Source organism: Eurosta solidaginis, unplaced genomic scaffold (genome assembly GCF_040869045.1).
Source record: "Eurosta solidaginis isolate ZX-2024a unplaced genomic scaffold, ASM4086904v1 ctg00000623.1, whole genome shotgun sequence".
Lineage (NCBI taxonomy): Eukaryota > Metazoa > Arthropoda > Insecta > Diptera > Tephritidae > Eurosta > Eurosta solidaginis.
In genome coordinates, this window is record NW_027136883.1 from 224,803 (window position 1) to 239,633 (window position 14,831).

Consider the following 14,831-nt stretch of genomic DNA (forward strand, 5'->3'; position numbering starts at 1 on the left):
ACATAATTGTCGTCAGTTAGTTCGTCAGGAAGTACAAAATACACCCGTCGTAAAGTATTTTCCACTTTGTGACGTATATGAGATTCAGCAATTGGACGAAAAAATTACATCTTCTAACAGAGATGTATATGTAAGTTAAATGTCAACTTTTAAATACTTTTTAAATACCATTCGTGCCTTTTACAGGAATCTACGATTGCATCAATATTATGCAACAATATCAAAAATTTACCACTAATTATAAAAACAGACGTGATAATTGCTTTGAATTTGGACGGGACTCACGGCAAAATTGGGCTGAAATCGTTCCCAAACTTGTATAGCGCATTGGCAGGTATTTACATATAACCCCTTATATAAATACATTGTTTTTTGAATTTAAACTTTTAAATTTTTAGGAGCTGTGTCTACATTTCCTTTTGAGGGATTAACCCCCAAGGATATGCTCCGAAAAGGATTGCAATTTGCCAAGTCAAAACATTTTAAGAAGCTTCACCGACAAAAAAAACAGGGGTCACAATTATAACAATGCATTAGTACAACAATATGTCAGTTGATCGAAATTAATGCATACATTCTTTTGACTTGACACTCTTCTTCACGGCAAATTGGGTTGAATTCGATTTGCCATCACCTTATTCTGACAAAATCGTCATACATATTTTAGGGGGTTGTCTATCATACATAACTACATTTGAATTCTACTACGATCGGAGTAAATTTTACTATACGTTTACAAATAATAACTTTAGAAGCCGCTGCCAGAATTTTTTAGACAAAAAGATTTACGGTTCGAGACCAAAACTCTTAAGTTAGTTTTATGATATATAATAATTTTATAAAAAGTATAATAATATTAGGAGCTTTCGTTTGTCCAAAAGTTGTGCAAAACAACGCTCATTTAAGGCAACAAAAAATCTTGTTATGAATTATTATTTTTCGTTTTTTTTTCTATGATTTTATTATGTACCGAATGTACATATATACTTTATTACTGTGTGAATTACTTAAATTTGTGTTCAATACAAAAACTTTGGCCACACTTAAATATTAAAAAAAAAATTATATACAAGTAATTAATACAAATTTTACACAGGAGATTAATCTTTATCCAAAGCCTTTATTGAACTCAATCTTCCGTACAAAATGCAAATTCTGAATCATTTCATAAGTGCTTTATTGAATGCCGAATGTAGTCAAAAATTTGGTACGTTTTGCTTTATTGGTCGGATTTTATTGTCAATGTAACAAATGACAATCAAATTTCATTATACCAAATTGTGATTCGATTAAGTTTCGGCGTGAAGTCGATATAATAAACATATATCATTTTATATAACTTTGTGGCTATAACTTTTAAGTTAATTTTAAATTTAAAAGTTTCTATACTTGTCCATATAAATGCATATCTTTTAAAGATAGTAAACAAAAAAAAAAACTAAATTTTAAAGAGAAACCCTAAGAAACAGTTTCGTAGTCATATATATAGTATTCCTGTGTTGCTAATACAAAATGCTCACAATGAGTTTAGAATTCTAAATCAAAACAGTACAGCCTACAAAATTTTTGTGACTGTAGCAGCATAAGTGTGACAAGAAAAAATTTTAATTAAGGTACATTCGATTATTGAATACGAAAACTAAAATATTTAAACAGCATTGTATCCGCACTCTGATTTTATGAGTGTACCTAGTCTGAAGTAGCAATATATGAGTAGGTATTATATACATGTATGGTAGTCGATTAAGTTTGGGCTGATACAACTTTGCCGCGTTACTTGACATTTACTACATTGACAGAAAAATGTTAATCGAAATTAATTATATATGATCAATTCACTAGGTCTCCTATTGTCCTATGTACTATCTTTTTAAATACGACTCTCGTGAACACCACATCCTGTTGTAGATCGTATGGCAATAACTTAGTACATCTGATATACATAGGCTGCTGAATTGTAGTTTTTTATCCAAATTTTATATAATAAACAACAACAAAGCACATATGAGAGGTTTAAAATCATAGCACATATGAGGAATTTAAGACCTTGTGAATTATCTAATAATTTATTGCAATATTTACAAAAATATTTTTTGTTCTTTCCCATAAAGTTATAAGCACAAAAAAAAAAAAACGCGCTAAAATGTTCACTAAATGAAACCAAAAAGTTTTGTCAAGCCACACAAAAAGAGTCCTGGTCAAGTTTCAGAGTTGATAAGAGTTTATTTTTAATTAAACAAATGAATGAATGAAATAAACTAGATAAAAATGAGATCTAATAATATATTAATATAATTTCAAAATAAATAAAGCCATCTATTATTAAGTCTGATCAACTGATGTCTGAAAAAAGTTTAAAACTTAAGTTATTTCTAATTAACAAAATGCTTGTGTTTTCTGAACTGTTTTAATGAGTAGCATTAACGTAGTACCTGCATAAAAATTATAAAAGACTGAATTTTTAAACTTGCTTATTTCAATATAAACCGGAAATGAAAATAAAACTAATTTTAATTATTGTTTTATTTTAAAACGGATTACATCGGTGAGTATGTATCATTTTACTACCATTGGGGTGAAAATGCGACTGGTCCGTATTTGAGTCCTTATTGGGCCGAAAAGGGACTACTCTCTTATGTTCCCATATGGGTACAAAGGGGATTGGTCCCATCGATCCCTTTCGGGTATAAATGGGTACAATTAGTCTCTTCATAGGACATGCTCAAACAAAAGGGAACAGTTGAACTCATACAAAGAGATCAAAACTGGCATTGGTCGCATACTCCCTTGCGACTCATCCCGGACTCATCCTAGACTAATCGCATTTTTTGCTGGGATGCGATGAAATTGATACATAAGTCATTTTTATTGGCGTGGTAAGCGCAAATTGTGTATATTGGCAGCAAAATTTAATGACGCATGAGGCGTGGCTGCGCTGCAAAGTATGCAAAAAAATTTTAACTCATTTTTCAATAATAACTTTAAGTGGATATAAATTTTAGAAAACCATTTAAGTCTGTTTGTATTAATGTTTGTATGTCTGTCCGTATTCGTCATTGCTCATAAATTAATGGTCGCCTATCCCAACTCCCAGTCTCCCACACCCCCTTACGTAAGTGATAAATTTCTTGCCATCTTCTTATCCGAAACACGCTCATTGCTTGCGGCGTAATTTAATATGCTGTTTTTTCAACGCTCCCAACGCGCCCTGTGTAAAGTAAAAAATTACAAATTTTAATTATCAAATGCGTTAATGACAATAAGTGGGATGCAACAACAACACCACAGCCCTTTTTGGTAAACACAAATTTTTTTTTATTTTTTGTAATTCACCATAATTTTAATATTTATTTTTTCCCACTTTTTCTATATTTCTTCTGTTTTTTATACAGTTTTTTTCTAACAAAATTTATGATATCAAATGCGTGTACGTCCGCTCCCTGATTTACACACAATACGTCCTTCGGCACACATATATACAAAAAAAAGAACAAACCCCTGTAAGAAATTAAACTAAGTTGAGATGAAGCGTGCGGCTACACAATTTTTAAGATCATGTGCAAATCGCACGCACAGTTGCTCATATATCTACAGAGAGAAGACTTACGGCTCGCGATGGGCAAAGTAACTGAACACTGCCTTCTGGCATCACATGCTTATAAGTTAGGAATCGTCAGTAACAGCAGATGTAGGAAATGCGAACTTTACGAAGAAAGGGTTTAGTACATTCTATGTTTGTGCCGATCGCTTGCGAGTTTCAGGCTACTGCTACTAAGGGCAGCAGAGTAGCCAGATCTCGAAGCAGAAAGTAAGCTAGGTTCTTGAAAACTTCTGGTATTTGCTAAGAGGACGGATTTATTATATAACATAAGTTCTGGTACCTAATTGGGAGTTTTCTCTTGGTCGTCAAACAAAGTCTGGTTACACCTGGTACACATTCTGTCTATGTGAGGTCTTTATTGACCGGATAGTTCAACCTAACCTACTTAGGATGAAGCTATGACTGATAAGAATAAGCATACTTGGAAAGCGTAATCAAGCCTTGTAAGATCTTTGTCTGCGTTGCAATGAAAAATATCTGAATATATCACACCTCTGTTTCGAGCTTTGTCCACGAAGACTGGGATTGCTTATCATGAAATTGATAGGTTAGATTAGGGCAATGAGTAGATGAATATACTTCTACATAGCTTTATTAAATGACACTAATTAATCAACAATATGCTAAGATCCAGTTTCTCGCTTAGCTGACCCGAAGATATATTTCAAAGCAGAATGCAAGTGGTCGGAGTAACTTAAAAGTTCTTACTGCTCTCGATGTCCGGTTCGCAAATGTGTGTTGATGCAAATAGCTTATCACCAAAATTAGCCGTCATGCCACTTTGTAGGGGATTATTTAGATCCTGAAATAGGTGAAGCGAATCAATTAAGGCTAATCTTGTCCTCCAATTCGTGGTGTGCTACTTTTAATTTTATTCTACAAATGGGTAGAGCGTTCGTGCTTTATTTTTCTCCGAACGGCGTCTCTTGAAAGAGGCGAAGTATTGTTAAGAAATCTTTCAAGCCAGCAAAAACTCGGAGGGCATGCGAAACCAATGCATTACTCTCACAAAATCTCTGTATAGTGACCTTTGATAGGAATATGCTGCAGGTATTCGAAAGCCTTTACTTATAGGCAGAATACTCACTCCCTAGCCATCACCTAATAAATTCTGACTCTTTAAGACGAGTTCGTATGCTTGAAATAACGTCAAATTTTATTCCTCCGCAGTAAGACTACAAATTATTCGATTTAATTTTCGCGGAAGCTAATATCGTCTGTCCATCGAGAGGGGCAGCTACCAGTGGGCTTTTGGCGTCATATACATATAGTCAACAATACCATAGCCCATTGCTGTCCATGGAAGAACTCAATTGGCACCACCGTTTAACAGGTTTTAAAGTCTGGATTGTCTGGGATCCTAAAAGCGAAAGTGAGCCTGGCTAGCGAATTTTATGTTCAGTACAAACTCTTACTAAACTGTGCCAGCTACAGTCATCAGCGGCTCATTCTAATTGGCCTGTTATCGACGGTTTTCGATGTGTAATCGATTTTATATCGAAGTTTTATAGGTAATTATTTCATGAGAAACCGATGAGTCGTCGATTACAAACTATATACATACCGACAACAAATTTTAAAACTCCAAATAAGATCGATAATTTTTCGATATCGAATCAATAGCTTTCCGATAACACATCCGATCGAGTTTATCGATAGCTTTTAAATAAAGTACGACACGTTTTCGTTAACATACCGATACATTTTTTGTAACAAGTAGATAACACGTAAAACCCTTATCTAGTCGATAAAAACCGATAACTCATTTATAACCTTTGAGATCAACGGTAAATTTGTAACACTTTTATAATAAATCGATAACCCGTCTTTATCCGTCGATGACAATTAAGACCACAATTACGCTTACATGCTGGACTCCCCCATACCGTGAGCAAAGATCTTTACACATTAAAAATTTCTTTACATGGAATTTTATGACGGAAACCAGAAGGTAGTCCTGAATCTGTTACTCACGACTGAAGAACTAAACGTCGTTCCGGCCCTTTCAACTATGAACGTGGCAGGTTTCCTGACTGCAACCTTCCATTTAAAAGAATCCTCGCATTGGGGTTATTTCGATTTCCGTAGGGTTGGTTTCTGAGTTTGACACTTTTTTCCTGCAGGCCCACTACACATAAGTATGTACCTATATGTATGCCCGATTCTTGCCCTCTTCCCTTCCATAATTACTCATCTTTTAAGTGATTTTCTTCACTTCGGCGTTGCCTGTAATTAATATTAAAAACTCCCAAAGCGCGTAAATTTTAACATGCTTCGCTTGATATGGCAGCGGTTTGTTGTTGGTTTATGTAAGAAAAAAAAAATGAAAATATGAATCTTAAAATTTTTTCTTATTCAATGTTTTTGCTACTCACAAGCTTTTAAAGTCTTTATTAAGATATCCCTTAGCATATGGGCTATCAGCTTCAGCCCTGCAAGGTGCAGTTGTTAAACACATTTTTTTCAATTAGACGTCTGTGAGCTGCATACAACTTAAAATCTTGTTTCTAAATTTTTGATGTTGATTTGCCTGGGACTTGAATCCAAGATCTTCGGTGTGGCAGATGGGGCACACTACCACCACACCACAGTGGACGATATAGCTGACAATTGCTAATCAGTAATCCGAACTGCCGAATTGGGACCGGTTGAGAACTAGTCATGGCGAAACTGCCTTAGAATTTTCTCCCACTTTCCCATAAAACAATGATAATGAGTTGAACTCATTTGTTGAACATCGAGTCCAAACTAGTCAATAGTCTTTTTTTGCGGGAGCGCTGAAAATTGCCTAATGCACCATAATTGCTGCCGTCGCAGCAACCGCGTGTTCGTAGAATAACCGAACCGGAACCGTCGCCCACCCCGGTACCACTTTCGCATTACATCAGGGTGGCGTTCCATATTTATAATTTTTTAAGAGCCTACTGTTGTCCCTGCGTCCAGGTTCTCGCTATTTGCTCTGCGTGTCGATTTAATCGCCATTGCTTCGCCTGCGCATTTCTCTGCGCTCCCTCGCGGCATCCATCGGGCGTGTCATGACTATAAATGCCATTTTGCTAACTGCAGTCCAGCATTTGTGATACTAAATTTCTCGTGGTAGGTTCCTCCCCAAAAACTCTAGACAAGTTGAGTCTTTCCTCGTGAGAACGGGGGCAGTGGAACATGACGTGTTCTGGGTTTTCTAACTCCGTGGTACACCTTGGGCAAAGAGGATCTTCCTACGCTTCCATAAATACTCTTTTAAACCGCTATGTCCAGTCAGTATCTGCGTGAGATGGTAGTTCAGTTCGCGTACTTTCGCCCATTCCATTGAGCTAGGTTCCAAACTAACGTGAAGGTTCAACGTCCTTCACTCGAGGCCTTCCACCGTTCTTGCCACTTAGCTATTGTTTGTGTCCTATCAATAGTATACTCTAAATACTCTTTGAAACGCTATGTCCAGTCAGTATCTGCGTGAGATGCTAGTTCAGTTCGCGTACTTTCGCCCATTCCATTGAGCTAGGTTCCAAACTAACGTGAAGGTTCAACGTCCTTCACTCGAGGCCTTCCACCGTTCTTGCCACTTAGCTATTGTTTGTGTCCTATCAATAGTTTAATTTAGTCAAACATTCTGTAGGATAGTGAAATATGATTCGATCTTGTTTTAAAGGCTTGGCATGAATAGTTATTCTAATTAGTTAGGCAAAATAAAAAATTGTATGATGTTCATTCTTCGAAAAATAGCGCTTACCCTTTTAGCGCAGCTTCCTTTGAGACTATACTTACACAAAATCGAGGCTGTTACCTACGCCATAGCATGCGATACTATTTCCTTGAATGTTGGTTTTCGGTTTGCGTATCTCGCCCGCTTTATTTCGACATCCCTCATTCCCCTAATAAAGCTTTGAAATTTTACCCTCTCGATGTTGCATTTGCAAGATGTGCTAGTCTTTCGATGTCCGCTGAAAACTCAGTAATGTTTCATTTGCCTTTTGGAATCGGTTCTGTAACACTATTTGTTATATTCTTTCTTATGCTTGCTGCTACATCGCATCTCTACGTCTCTGTTGTTGTTGTGCAGCATATATTTACTGTCGGCCAAAGCGAATTCAGTACCAGGTGTTGTTATCCCAACAGCTGATTGATTCTTCTTGATTATTTTCTATACAGCGACTTGTACTTTAATGTCACTTAATTGAAATCAATTAAAATGTTCTTTTGACTTGACATTCTTCAGCATATCGAATTGGTTGAATTCGCTTTACCACCACCTGGTATGGGTTCGCCTTGACTAACGGCAAAGTGATGCATCGAAATTGCTAATATTCGCCAAAATTTGTTGTATTTTAACACTTCATTCAGCCACAAATACTTGATTGAGAAATTCATATTTTTTCATGACCTAGCTATACGTACAAAATTATTAGGCAATTCACAATGTGCCATGCTTTAATCAAATTTAATATTGGAAACCATGAAAACAACTCCATTGTGGACAAAGCAAGTGTGATATCTTATCTGTCAACTGCCTGACAGGATGTTCAAGTTGGCTACGTTTTCACGTTTTCGCATCGTTTTGACAGGATGTTCAATATGGTGGACGGCCGGCTATCTTCTGCGGGTGATAGAATGAGATACAGGATGCGGCCACGATAGTCACTTTAAAAGTCAGGTGACCGGTTCTATTTGTAATTTTCATGTCTATGTCTAAAATATCACACTTGTCTTATCCACATTGAACACCTCAAATCTTTAAATTTTAGATGAATACGACACTCTTGTGAATTGCCCATACGTTTTTGTAAACAAATTTAACTGTCACTGACGTTTGAAAACAGTGTTGCCTTTGAGTTTTTTCCAACATTTCTATACATACTGAAATCTGCCTTTTACTTACTCGCGCCACGAACATTGTCTATCCTATGCGCGTTCCGGATGTCTGCACTTGGCAGCGCTAAATGCATTTGGGAACGGCCATTTAGTGCAACTTCCGGTCAACAAAAGTTTTTATAATTTCACTGTTTTAAATTAGTGGGAACAAGATTGGTGACTACGCAATAGATATTTTTATGAAAGAAAAATATGTAATTAAAAGTGCGAATTACAAAGGACGCGAAACGGATTCTATTTGCAGATAAAGTGAGAAAGGTTGAGAAGCATTGAGTGTATTTTCATATCTTTTTCATTGTTTTCTTTGTTAATTAACATTCAAATTAAAGAGGGTAAAAATCAAGAAAAAAAAACTGTAAAAATAATAAATTACTTACTTTTGATAGATTTATGTGCGGCTGGTCAATATTAATGCGGGTATGCAAATGTTAACTAATGAAAGATTTATGGAGCGCAGCAGAAATAAATAAATATTTATTATGGCTCTGTATTAAAACTTCTTCAAGTTTAAAAAAAAAACTGTTCTTGAAATTTTGGGTCGGAAATTTTCGTAAACATTTCAGCACTTACCATGTACATGCTATCCTAGACTTATACCAGAAGAGCTTGTGTTACGTTACCTCCATGGAACTGATGAGAAAACATAAAGTGGATGAAAACGCATGGGCGTTGCACTGTCTTCTGTTAGTTTAGTTATTTCTTTCTAAATTCTCGTTTTCTCGCTCCTTACTGAAACCGCGGTAATAGTATGCTGTACCTACAACACTGAATGTACTGATTTTAAGTGACGGGCAAAACAACCTCAAAAAATTTAGAAAAAAGTTTTTCTAAGCGGGATCAACTTTCGTATATGGTTTTGCAAATAGTTCTCGTGAATTTTTTCCACGAAAAGCTTCTCAGTGAAAATTCATCTGCCTTGCGGTTCCAGTAGATCCGATTTCGCCTGTTTTTAGTGAAAACTAAAAAGGAGCACCAAGCAAACTAGAGGAGAATAAAAAATAAAATAAATGTAAGGCGCGATAACCTCTGAAGAGATCTAAGACCGAGCTTCTCTTCCAATTTGCGTCGTGCTCCTTTTGATTTTCCCTACAAATTGGCCAGACGGGACCTACATGTTTTATGCCGACTCACAACGGCATCTGCAAGGCAGATGAGCTTTCACTGAGAGCTGTTCATGGCAGAAATACACTCGGAGCGCTAGCCAAACGCTGTCGAGGGGCGACTCCGCTTAGAAAAATTGTCTTCTAACTGAAAAACCTTATTTCTAGACTAGAAGAGAAGCTCGGTATAAATATCCTCGAAGGTTAATAGCAAAAGTCAGCTCTTTTCTTGGTTTTCGTGTATTCACAATAGACATGCTTTACAAAATATTAGCCGTGTTTTTTTTTTACACGCGTATACGTTTCGTTTGCGCGTGAAAAGAAACGCTTATGCGGCAGTTACCCACCGACGTGTGCCGTACGTGCGGACGTTTGTCGTACGAAACACGTTTGACCGAACTCTCAATCCCGTAGGAATCAATGTGTGCGTCTGTGTACATGTACATAACATATTTGTGTGTGTATTGTTTACAGATAAGCACTGTTGCCATTGACCATTTTGCATGCATGCTTATGGAAACATCAACTTTTTCCAATTTAATTTTTGATATTGTAAAAGGCCGGAATAAATATTAAATAAGTATAAACAGATTACATATTTATAATCTGCACTTTTACATAATAATTTTGAATTATTTTCACAATTTTTCAAACTTTAATTAGGTGTTTTTGCATAAAAGTGCAAACGGTCAAAAATTAGCGCACAAAATTTTACTAGGCAACTCTGTCTAGTGAGAGAGCGATCAGCTGACACGTTCTTACGGAAAAAATCAAAATTGTTTTGATTTCTACGTTCCGGGCTACGTACGTACGGGCGTTGCACGTCGGTGAGTTTTCGTTTACATTGCATACTCATAAGATAGGTCGTGTCAGCTGACACGTTTTTGGTACGTACTTTCGTGAGTAACTGCCGCATTATCCTCGCTTAGATAATGCTTAGGAGACCCAGCTAGCGGCAGTGGTAAAACAACTAGCTACAGCACAGGGTGTACCGAAAAGCGGAAACACAACCCTCTGCTGTATTTCTGTGTATAACATATAGCTGAATCAGTTGTGATAAATAGTGGATGCGCATAGAATACATATAATTAGTGCAGAGGGTGAAACATAGACACACATTTCAGTTACATCTGAGTATAATGCGTATTGAAATTTAGTAATACAAATTTTATGCGCAGCGATTTCAGAGGTGTATTTAAAGTTTGTCGCTTAGCAGTCCATATAAAGATTAAGCGTAAACGTATATAGACGTGAAAAAAAAAAAACAAAGCTGTTATCAATCAATAATTTAGCTGGGAGTTGGTTACCCTGTGCTGGTGAAAACGGAAATATCAAATGATGCTATCCAAAGGATTGCTTTACTCTATTTAAATTTTAACTGAACTAGATATGTTGAAAACAGCCCTTATTGTCCAGCTAGCTCTGGATTATAATGAAGATAGCGACAACACTCTGGGCAAACCAGATGTAACCGCGGTATCCACATCGCAAGAAAGGAAAAATTCCATACAAAAAAACGCTCAATGCATGCTCATCTTTCAAGAAAACTCATACGCCTTCTTTTGCCTTTTCTAAAGAAGATGTGGGTCTCATATTGAACAACGGCATACAGCGATAACAGTGAGTATTTGAATTGAATTTGCAATTCAGAGCACAAATGCTCTTTGTCTTTAGTTTAAAGTATTTTCTTTAGCTTGCGTGCATTTTCAGTTCGAAAATATTAATTTTGGCACATTTTCTTCTAAAAAAATGTTGAATCTGACAATGGTGTCTTGTAAGTGAAGTGACGCCGCTTCATAGAGAACAGAAGAAGATCTGCTTTTGCATGGGCAAGCTGGAAGCCGTCTGATCACAGAAATTACACTTGTTCTTACTGCAAATATTCGTAACCAAGGCTTAATGCATCGCATTTTTGGGGTTTGTGAATAAAGAAATAATTTGGCTGTCGAGCCTTACAGCTGATGTAGTTGTTGTTTTAGCGATGAGGACACTCCTCGACGGTCTTGGGGAGTGCTATCGATGTTAATGGTCATTTGCCGGATGCAGATCCGGTACGTTCCAGTAGCAAGCACCATTAAGATACAAGCCCGATCATCTCGGCAACGATTTGGTATGACCACATGCAACTTTCTAGGCCATTCCGCCCCCTATATCCATGAGGAACTTGGGGTCGCCAGAGCTTCGGCAGCACCTTGAATCAATTTGGAGTAATAGTCGCCCCTTACGACAGGCATGCCTGCCGCAGGTATATTCTTAGCCCCCTAACCCGATGGGTCTCTTACAGCTGATCTATATAGTTTTCACAAAACATATTGATCATTTCAATTTATTTCCTACAAACAAGTTCCCAAGTTCCCGTTTGTATTAAATCTCATGCAAAAAGTCAGCATATGCATACCAACTCCCTATTTTTTGTCAATGGCCTTGTCATTCACAGCAGGCGTCGAATGTGCAATTTCAAGTATAATTTAATATGAAAGTATCTCAATATACTCACACTCTCTACAACACTTTTTTTTACACACAAATGTCATTGTCACATATACTCATACCTACTTAGGTATATTTATGCATCATAACTCTATACAAAATACAAATAGATTATTGCAATAAACATAATTATAATCGCTGCATATGATTTTTCAATTACACCACCATATCATTTGATCGCCTCTTAACCAATACAGCAACAACACCAAACATCAGCAGGAGTCAGAAGTATATCAAATTTTTGGGGACGTAGTGTGCACTCATATCTACCCATTCCCATGCAACACTGTAAAAATAGAAAGCCATTAAAAGTGCAACACTGTGCTGCATTCATAGCGTTGCCAATACACGATACTAGCGGCAAATACGTAGAAGAGTTGCCCAAATAAGTATACACATGAGATTATTTGTAGTAGGTATGAGTTGATAATGCAATCGCATAATGATAATTAAGTGGTTGCGTTACATCATCGTGTGGCGTCAATGAGTTGGTAGAGTTCTGTGTACTGAGTGGTGATTATCTGCTGCCACTGAAGTGCACATCCATATCAATGGCGTGTAAAGGCGCGGTTTGACAGAAACAACAACAAAAATTCAATTTTAATATTTGTTTGGGCATGTCGGTTGTCGTTAAAATTGTACACAATAATGCGATGCACGGTGGGGGTAGGGGTTGCAAATATTGCATTTCATTGAAAGCCGATATTTTTCATATTGTTGGCGACACTTGCGATTAAAGGAGGTGTTGGAGCGAAATATGTGAAGTGTGTGTATGAAGTGTCGGTGAAATTGATTATGGCTTTTAAGTGTTGTCATTTAAGCGCGAATTATGAAGGATTAAAGCTGCGGGGTTGATATTGATATTTATTGTTAAAATACATACATATGTCTTCTTATGCTAAATTTTTCTTTTCAGGCATGGTTATGTAGAATTGATTTGTCTTTCTCATGGCCCCTATGCATTCTTAATTATGTATTCACTTAACTCGAAATGGAAAAGAAATCCCTAACATCTCCCGTCAAACGTCAATAGGTTTGAGATACTAGCCCTAAATGTTGTTCTTATATTACCACTAATAGGTCAGGTGTTTGAGAACGAAATAAGTGAAAACCTACAGACTTTCGGCTAATCAGTACCTCAACAACTTGCAGAGGGTAATGGCAGACTGTCGCCTGCTGATGCCCTACCGGTCTTCAACTCTATATTTTCCCTAACTCTAGGCATGCCCGACTCGTGAGGTATTTATCCAGCGAATAAGTCTTGTCCCACTCAACTGGCCTCGCAAACTGCTGGTCGAAAATGCCGAAGGCATCGTCCAGAACTAAGAGCAAAATCTTATTGCGCTGGGCATGGTCCTCATCGAAGTCGGAGTTCTGGGTTCAGTGGGCAACCGCCCGATTCAGGTTTCACCGTTATCGAGCTAGGAGAAGCTAAGCATATCATCTGTAGGCTGCGTCGCACAGTACTGTGAAGGAGATTTTCCCAGAAAATCAGATCTAGGGACGAGAAAGCCCCCTTATTCCACTACTTCTTCCTAAACGACCTGACGTAGAATGCCGCAAAGAGATGGCAGATGCAGGCGGATAAGCGGTGAGGAAAACGCGGTAAAAATCTGGATATCCTTCCCATGTACTCAATCACTGCCTTCCCACTCCTCGACCTGACAGGTACGCCACAATAACATCCAATACAGGCTGGTACGAGCACATCTGTGGAAATATCATAGTTAAGGGCTCCCACGGAAATGCTGGTGTTTTAAGACCTGACATTGTTATACCGGACGAAATTTTGCGGCGCGTTACCCATAGTCCATAAAGGAGGATGTGCAGCTGACGGCGCTTGGCTTCGAGGTCACATCTCGAGGTACTATGCGAGTCTCATAAGGATATTTATGATAAGCGATTCCACTGGTGTGAACACTCTAAGTGTTCCATGCCGGAGATCTTGCTACTTACGCTACGATTCTCTGGCGTCGGAATGTTTAACACCGATGTCAGTGGGTAACCTCACACTTTTCCAACAAATAAAATAGGTTCTTGTTTTTTCACACTCACTGTGGATTATAACCTTTTATTTAAATTTTTAGTAACATTAATTGTACTTTAATTAGAACACAATTACTCTATATTTAATATATAGGTATATATATATATACTCGGCAACGGAAGAGGAACTTTTTTCGTTCAAGCGCGTATCTATATTGAATTTTGCCTTTCCAAATTTTCACTATCCCGTTATTTTCATTCCATTGGGAATGACGGCATTGCCAGCCCACTATCGATATTGCATTCTTTTAATATGCGTTGCCATATCGTTAGTTGTACCATTACACCATCCCCCTAGGGAAAAGATTTTTGTAAAGTGATCAGTCTTGCAAAAATCCCTTTACCCCGCAGTGATGTAAATTGATTTGGAGGAACGAGATTTCTTTAATTACATTGCTTATTTCTTTCCCCCATTTTACTCTTTCATCCATATCCATTTTTTTGGTAAGTTAAATTTTCTACTCTAGCTATTTTATTACTAATCTTTATACAAATTTATTATAGCTTACTGAAATCTTTTAATTAATAGTTATATTACTAATCATATCACTAGTCATATTACCAATTATATTACTAGTTATATTACTAACTATATTACTAGTTATACCATTAATCATATTACTAGTTAAACTATTAATAATATTACTATTAGGCGTTAGTTTTTCATTATATAGACTAAAAGTACATAACCGTTTTTCATGGTTGAAAAAGGAAATTTAATATTT